Source organism: Pan paniscus, chromosome 3 (genome assembly GCF_029289425.2).
Source record: "Pan paniscus chromosome 3, NHGRI_mPanPan1-v2.0_pri, whole genome shotgun sequence".
In the NCBI taxonomy this organism is placed as follows: domain Eukaryota; kingdom Metazoa; phylum Chordata; class Mammalia; order Primates; family Hominidae; genus Pan; species Pan paniscus.
The window spans coordinates 97,168,566-97,176,914 of NC_073252.2; the positions used below are offsets into that span (position 1 = coordinate 97,168,566).

General features: G+C 43.7%; 1 pseudogene; it reads right to left on the bottom strand.

Moving 5' to 3' along the window:
- Positions 1–3,051: 3,051 nt before the first annotated feature.
- Positions 3,052–5,184, bottom strand: LOC134730320 (uncharacterized; annotated as a pseudogene).
- Between the last annotated feature and the right edge of the window lie 3,165 nt (positions 5,185–8,349).

The window sequence follows — 8,349 nt, forward strand, 5'->3', positions numbered from 1 at the left end:
CTCTTAGGTGAAAACCAGGGCATTGATTGGGAAATAATAGGATCTCAAATACTATAATGGGTATATATTGAAAGATTCAAATGTCCCTCAGATTATCCTGAACTCCCAGTCTCCACTGATCTTTCTTTGCCTACTGAAACATTTTCTTTTGCCTGTCTGATGAGGATGTCACTGCTTGATTTGAGGACCATATAAGGACCTTGGCTGAGCAGCGTCCCTGTAAGGGGAAGCCAATTTCCTCATGTCCTATTCACTTCCATCTCTCATTGTCTTCAGGCCTATAATTATAGTCAGACTAAGCAGTAAGGGGGCAAGTTGGAAGGAGAAGTGTTAAATACCAAAATAATAAGTATTATATTTTGCTGATGAATGCTGACCACACTCTGACCAACTCTTGCGAAAATGAATTCTGTGGGTGCTAGGGCAAGTGGGGAAGGGCATAATTTTAGATCAGGCTAAATGGGTCATGATGGGTGCCTTTATTAGAAATTCTGTATTGATCACACTAGCTCAAAAGACATTAGAAGTTGAAATTGTTTGTTCTATTTATAGATAGAAATCCAAGCTCAAAAATGATCCATGTTCAATGAAGTTGAGATGCCAGATATTTCTTTAGATAATATAAAGGAAGGAATACAAGGACACAGAGAGAGGAATGTAGGGAGGAATTTTTCATGTGCTATGTGCTTACCTAACCCCCATACTATGTTCCTTGAGAGAAGCCCAGAAAATAAACTTTCCAACAAGGGATTGAGAAATAAATTGTCAAGGGGGAGGGCTATGGTTTATTTTTCCCTGTAGGTTGGCAGGGGATGCTTTGGTTGAGATGGGCTTCCTGATTTCAACCAGGATACCAGATACTGGGGTGGTAGAGGCTAAGTAGTGAGGCAGGAGAAGCCAGGTAGGCATGATCACTATGACAGGTAGCTGGAGTAGTTTGGAAAATAGTATTGTCTGATCTACTGCAATTTTTGGAGGTGGCAGTGGAGGTACCATATGTATCAATTAGATTGTTTTGCCTGAAAATAATAAAAATTTGAGTAAAAGAGGCTTAAAAAATGAAGATTTATTATTATTATTATTATTTTGCAGTTGCAAGATTTAATAGAGTGAAAACAGAGCTCCCATACAATGGGAGGGGACCCAAAGGGGGTTGCCCCCCAAAGGAGGTTGCCCACTCCCAGCTCGAATGCCTGGAGTTTATATCCCAATCATTGTCCCTCCCCCTGTGCCCTCAGGCGATATATGATTTGACTGTGTCTTTACCTTCTGCTCTAGCCTAATTTGTATTTTAGTGAGCCCTCTTTACTACCTGATTGGTTGGGTGTGAGCTGAGTTACAAGCCCTGTGTTTAAAGGTAGGTGCGGTCACCTTTCCCAGCTAGGCTTAGGAATTCTTAATCGGCCTAGGAAATCCAGCTAGTCCTGCCTCTCAGTCCCCCCGTCAACAGGAAAGCCCAAGTGCTGTTGGCAAGGTTGGCCGACAACCACTCTTAACTGCTTCCTGATGAATTGGGGCATAGTAGGGGTCATGCAGTTGAGATTTCCTTGGAAAGGGTGGCTTCGATGTCATTAACATCAGAGCATGGGCTAGCAAGCCGGTCCAGGGGTCCGTGGTAGGTATTAGTCATGGAATGCATCTGGGGGTCCATTTGAAGAACTATTTGCAGTTTTACAGCTTCGATTCTGGAAGAGACAAACTTAACAAGGAGGTTAAAGGTACAGGGATTGAAATGTATGGCCTGAAGTGCAGGGGATTATTTCTTTGGCACACTTCACAGGCCCTGACTATCTGCTTTATAGTTTTGAAAAGGCCTGGTTCAGTAAATAATGATGTGGCAATCTGATGGGTGCTGTCAATGCCTAAGTGAAAGGTTTGGTGAAGGGTTTTAAGTAATTTCCATTGGTTAGCTGCAGGCAGAAGTATTTTTCCTTTTTCGGTGGCTAGCCATCCTGAGGGGAGGAAACGATGTCCTTGTGAGTTTCCCCATTTGATTTCTTCTGCTGAGTACTGGGGCTTGGTTTCCTGGAGGGGATTACCCCATACTAGGGGTCCTTCTATAAGCTTTTCTAATGGAGGGTCCTGTCTTGCGGCTCTTTTTGCTTCAGTATCTGCTTGGCAGTTCCCTTCTATTTCCCTTTCCTTTCCTTTCTGATGACCCCGGCAGTGTAAGACTGCCACCTCTTTAGGTTTCTGTACTGCCAATAATAATCTCCTAATGGCTTCCTGATGTTTGATAGGTGTTCCCTTGGAAGTTAGGAATTCCCTTTCTCTCCTTATTGCTGCGTGGGCATGGAGGACTAGGTAAGCATACTTAGAGTCTGTATATATATTTACCCTTTTTCCTTCTCCTAATTCTAGGGTATAATGGCCCCTGCTTTTGCTAGGATGTCTCTCCCTAACAAAGAAGTGGAGCTTTCAGGCATAATTAGAAAGGCATGTGAAAAGAGTAAATTTCCCCAGTCACAACTTAGTGGCTGGGAGAAGTATCTAGTGACTGGCTGTCCTAGGACCCCTCAGATAGTGACAGATCTGGAGGACAGTTGTCCGGGACAGGAGAGTAAGACTGAGAAGTTCACGCCAGTGTCCAGGAGACAGTTAACGCCCTAGCCCTCAATGGTCAAGCATACCCGGGCCTCTGTGAGGGTGATGGCATGGGCTGGCACTTGCCCTGGAAACCCTCAGTCCTGCTGCTGGATCATCTGGTTAGTGGCTTCTGACTCAGAGGACCTTCATCCCCTGGGGCAGTGGGCCTTCCAGTGATTCCCTTGACATAAGGGGCATGGACGAGGGGGTGGCTTATTTCTATTCGGACAATCTTTTTTAAAGTGTCCTTGTAGACTGCACTGGAAGCAAGCCCTATTAGGCATTCAGTTTGCCCAGGCTTTCCCTTTTTCAGAGCCTCGAAAGTCTACTTGCCTGAGGGCCACGACTAAAGCAGTGGGTGGCCTTTTTTGTTTTATCCCAGTTGTCCCATTTCACCTGCTTTTCCTGATCTCTATTATAAAAAAATCGAGGTTGCCAATAGGGTTTCTAAGTTTTGCTCCAGGCCTAAGGCAGACTTGTGAAGTTTTTTCTAATGTGTGCAACTGACTGAGTGATAACTTATCCTTTAAGATTAGTTGGCCTTCAGTAGAGTCAGGTGACGGAGAGATATGCTTCCTCAATGCCTCCCTTAGTCTCTCCAGAAAAGCAGTAAGATTTTCTTCCTTTCCCTGTGTTATAGTGGACATCATTGAATGATTTATAGGCTCCTTCCTAGTTTTCCTTAGTCCTTCTAGCATGCAAGTTAGCAAATGTCTGTGGCACCAATCTCCATGTTCTAATTCAGCATCCCAGTGAGAGTCTACACTGGGAACTGCCTCCTGGCCTGTGGGGAATCATTCCCTTTCCTCTGTTGTCATCCTATCATTGACCTGACTGAGATACCAGAGATTGCCAAACTCTTGGGCTGCAGTTATGGTGGCACTTCTCTCATTTGGGGTTAGTGTCTGATCTAGCAGTAACATTATATCTCTCCATGACAGATCAAAGGATTGTCCTAACCCTTGTAAAACATCAATGTAGCCATCAGGGTTATCTGAGAATTTACCTAGGTCTATTTTAATTTGTTTCAAGTCTGAGAGGGAAAGAGTTACGTGCACTCTGACTGGGCCAAATTCTCCAGAATATATCTTAGGAGCTTTTTTGCCTTGGGGGGAACGTTTCCCATCTGAAAAAAGAACATAGGGATGCCAGCACCCCTAGTCATATTCTGATGAGCCTTAGTCCTACAGCGTCCTCTATGGTCCTAATGCTTATTCCTTTCCAGGTTGCATAACCACCCATGGACATCTGCTTATCGGATTAGTTAACATTCACTGATGTAGCAGTCCTGCACCCCTTTTCCCGCCTTTCTTGACCACAAAGAAAGGGGTCCAGGCTGCTGGATTCTAGTGGTCCTTTACCAGTGTGCCCAACATTGCCTTTGTGCTCAGGGGTGAGTCCTAGAGCTGGGCTGGGTTCCTGAGTATTTCATAACAACCCAGTTGCCCCATCAAGATGCATTCCCATAAACAACAGTTCTTATGCAAATTCGTTTCAGAGAGGGTGTAGGTAACCTTTGAGTCAGGATTGAGATGGAGTTTTTTGATTCTGTAAGTACTTTAAGGCTTGGCTGAGTGCAAAGGGCTCATACGTTTGAGCAGACCAATTATTAGGCAATTTTTCTAACTCTGCTTCTACAAGAGTTTCCCTATCAATTACTGAATACCCATTGTGGTTTTTTTTCTCCATCACCTGGGAGGAACCATCTATTGTCCTGTTCTGAAGGGAGTTCCTCCTAGGTCTGGTCGGACCTTCGTATGGTAATTAAGATTTAAATCCCCTTTTAGGAAATCTGCTGGGTTAAGGGAAATTTCAGTGGTTAATGTTAAATCATCTTTTTCTAACAGAATAGTCCTACACTTTAAGATTTTTGAGTTAGTAAGCTACCTTTTGGCTTTGTTTTTTTTTTTTGACTTAGGATAGTTCTGAACTGGTGAGGTGTGTTCACAATGAGGTTTTCTCTAAAAGTTATTTTTCTACTTTCTTCTGTTAGCAAAACAGTTGCCACTACAGATTGAATGCATTTGGGCCATCCGCAGGTTACTGGGTTAAAGATTTTTGATAGGAAGGCTACGAGTTGTCAGTGGTCTCAGTGTTTTCAGGCTACGCCCTTGTTTACACTGACAACAAGGTAGTATTGAGTGTTATAGGGTCACAGAGAAGACCTTCAATTATCAATTATAGGTTTTAAATGTACTCTGGCTTTTAAAGGAATAGGGCACACTGTTTTTTCTTTACTACTTCTGTCTTTTTCTTTCTCTCTCTGCCTCTCTTACCCGCCACCCCCACCTCTCTGTCTCTCTCTGTCTCTCTCCTCTCTGTCTCTGTAGGTGGATTTTGGAAACACAGTGGAGGGTCGTTCACTTGTTGCCCCCATTTGCCACTATAGGAATATGCGCCTCCCTTTAATTTACTCAATTCATTTTCATCTTGATATATTATGTTGTTGTAGACCCAGTTCCAGTTGTTAAAGTACTGGGTTATCAGTTCTAAGGCCCTGGCAAGGGTGGTGGGGAACGGGTCCCACATAACTGCCCATGTCGAGAGCTGCATGCCTAAATTGGGAGGAACACCAGGGATAAGACTCCCTGGATTCATAGCCTAGGTGCCCAAGGACACAGCGTAGAGCTTCCTTAGATCCCTTTAGAGATACAACTTGCTCTAATACTTGGGAGAGGAAGTGAAAGTCTGAAGCATTAGTATCTAGGAGGCAGGGATCAGAGGAAGTAGATTCAGAAGTAAGAAGAATTTTGGGGCTACACTTTCAAGAAAGTTGTGGTTGGGACCCAGGAGGTATGGGTCAGAAGGAGAGGTAGGGGCACACGCATGGGCGACTGTTGAGTAGAGACTTCTGGCTGCACCATAATCTCAACCGTCCAATGCTGGGGGTTTGGGACAACAGCTTTCTGCCTCTAGTCAACCCTCGGCTTCCCCAGGAAAATTGTGAAAGCGAAAGCTGGTTCTAGGTAGACCAATGCTCCCAACCCAGAAGGGTTGGGGCTTGTTAGAAAGCCTTTTCCCAGGAAGCCTCACACCTGAGTCTTAAGTCCAGTGGCCACGCTAATTGTTTTTAACTGGCTGACAGGTGCCTGGTATTTTCCTCCAATTCTAAGGAAGGATAGGACAGAATGGCAAGCAAATTATTACTCACCGCTTTGAAGAATCCCCGTACGGGCCACCAAATATTACGGGTGGATCTTTGTTCTTAGAACTCCCAAGATGGTGGTGGGCCACTCCCAAGATGGTGGTGAGCCACTCCCAAGATGGCAGCAAACCTTTTGTTCTCTGACCTGGGGTTCTTGGCCTCATGGATTCCAAGGAATGGAACCTTGGGCCATGCGGTGAGTGTTATAACTCTATTAGAAGCCGTGGGTCACGGAAGAGAACCCTGGAACCCAGCGACTAGTGTTCAGCTCTATTAGGACAAACCTGGGCACTTAGCTGCACAGGAACAATGGCGAGACTTTAGCCCAATTGGGAGTGGCAATGGGTGCCTCACTGGATCAGGGGCACAGCGGACACCCTGCTGGATCTGGAGGGGTGGAAGTCAACAGCGGGTCTGTGATGGCAGCAAACAGTGGTGGACGGCAAGTGAAAGCTCAGCTCGAGCCATAACAAATACGAACCAGAAGAGTGTGCAGTTGCAAGATTTAATAGAGTGAAAACAGAGCTCCCATACAATGGGAGGGGACCCAAAGGGGGTTGTCCCCCCAAAAATGAAGATTTATTATCTCACACAACCAAAAGTCTAGAGGATGTTGATAAATTCTCCTTTTCAGTGATGCCAGGGCCCTAGATTGCTTCTCTGCCATTTTCTTGTCTTTCCCATCATGGTTGCAAGACAGCTGCTGCAACTCTGGCCTGTCATGTTTTTACATGACAGCATCCAAGGGCAGGAAGGAAAGAGTCTTCTTTTCACCCTTCCCTACTCCTTCCCCTGCTTTTTTTTAATAAAGAGGGAAATGGCTCCCAAAAGTCCTCCAGCAGACTTCCTTTTATGTCTCATTCACCAGAACTGAGTCACATGTTCATTCCAAATCAGTCACTACCAATGGGAATAGAATTAGACTAATCATGGATCATCTCATGGAGCACTGGGAGAGTCCCATCTTCCCTGAGCTCATTATCGCCTGTTTCTTGAACAGAATTGGGGTTCTCTTTCTAAGGGAGAAATGAGAAATGGCTGATGAATAGGCAATCAGTGTAGGGAGCCTCCTTTTGGGGGAGTTCTCACCTATTTATAATGTAACTTAAAAGACTTCCAGCTTTGATCAGAGCTTAGAGCAGAAGAAGTCTCTTTAGCTGGCCTAAATTGTCACAAGAACAACTCTGATGCCTTCCTTTTATGGAATAAATGGTTTTCTTTTCTTTTCTTTTTTCTTTTTTCTTTTTTTTTTTTTTTTTTTGCGATGAAGTTTTGCTCTTGTTGCCCAAGCTGGAGTGCAATGGCACTACCTCAGCTCAGCTCACCACAACCTCTGCCTCCTGGGTTTAAGCGATTCTCCTGCCTCAGCCTCCCGAGTAGCTGAGATTATAGGCATGCGCCACCATGCCTGGCTAATTTTGTATTTTTAGTAGAGACGAGATTTCTCCATGTTGGTTAGGCTGGTCTTGAACTCCTGACCTCAGGTGATCTGCCTGCCTCGGTCTCCCAAATTGCTGGGGTTACAGGTGTGAGCCACCGTGCCCGGCGGGAATGAATGGTTTTTAAGCGTCTGTGGCAGGTGTTGAATGTAACCTGTGGGAAGATCCAATAATAGAAGCATGATGGAGAACCTCGAGTTTTAGAGCAAAGTAATGCTTGTTTCAGTCCTGTTGTGATTAAATGCCTGGCTATGAGACACACTAGGTGATTGTGCTACCTGAGTTTCTCACTGTGAACTGGGTATTACCTGATCCACAGAATTATAAGGCTGGACATGCCCAGGAGAATACTATTATCAAGTGGAAGTGATATATCTGTGCTATCTGAGTGGGCTCTCTCTCTCTCTCTCTGTGTGTGTGTGTGTGTGTGTGTATGTGTATATATACGTATGTATATATATACATATATATGCATATATATACGTACGTATATATGTATATATGTGTATATATACATAGGTATATATACGTATATATACATAGGTATATATACGTATATATACATAGGTATATATATGTGTATATATACATAGGTATATATATGTGTATATATACCTATGTATATATACACATATATATACCTATGTATATACCTATGTATACATACACATATATATACCTATGTATATATGTATATATACCTATGTGTATACCTATGTATATATGTATATATATACACTACACACACACACACATATATATAAACTGGATCCCAGCAGGTCCCAAAGGTGCTGGGAGAGGAAGTGAAGGAAGAGTTAACTCACACTCTTCCTTCACTTCCTCTCCTTGGGGGAATTTCCTATAAGCAGTTCAAAGAGCAGGAAGAGAATTGTAGCTTGGTTTAGAAATGCTCTGCACAATATCCTGGTAGTTGATAGTGGCAGACTTGGAAAAATCTTGCTGGGGTATAGAACTTCAAGCATTATATTTCTGTGAGCCCTCTTGGACAGGAATGAAATCGCCTGAAGTAAAGATCTACATTGACTTATGGGTAGTAATTTATGATTTGGTCAGATGATCAGGGACTTTGAAGGAATATGATTGTAAGATTGGTAACAAGGAAATCTAGAGTAGCGGTGTGATGGACCTTTTGTAATGGTCACTGAGTGAGGAAAATTA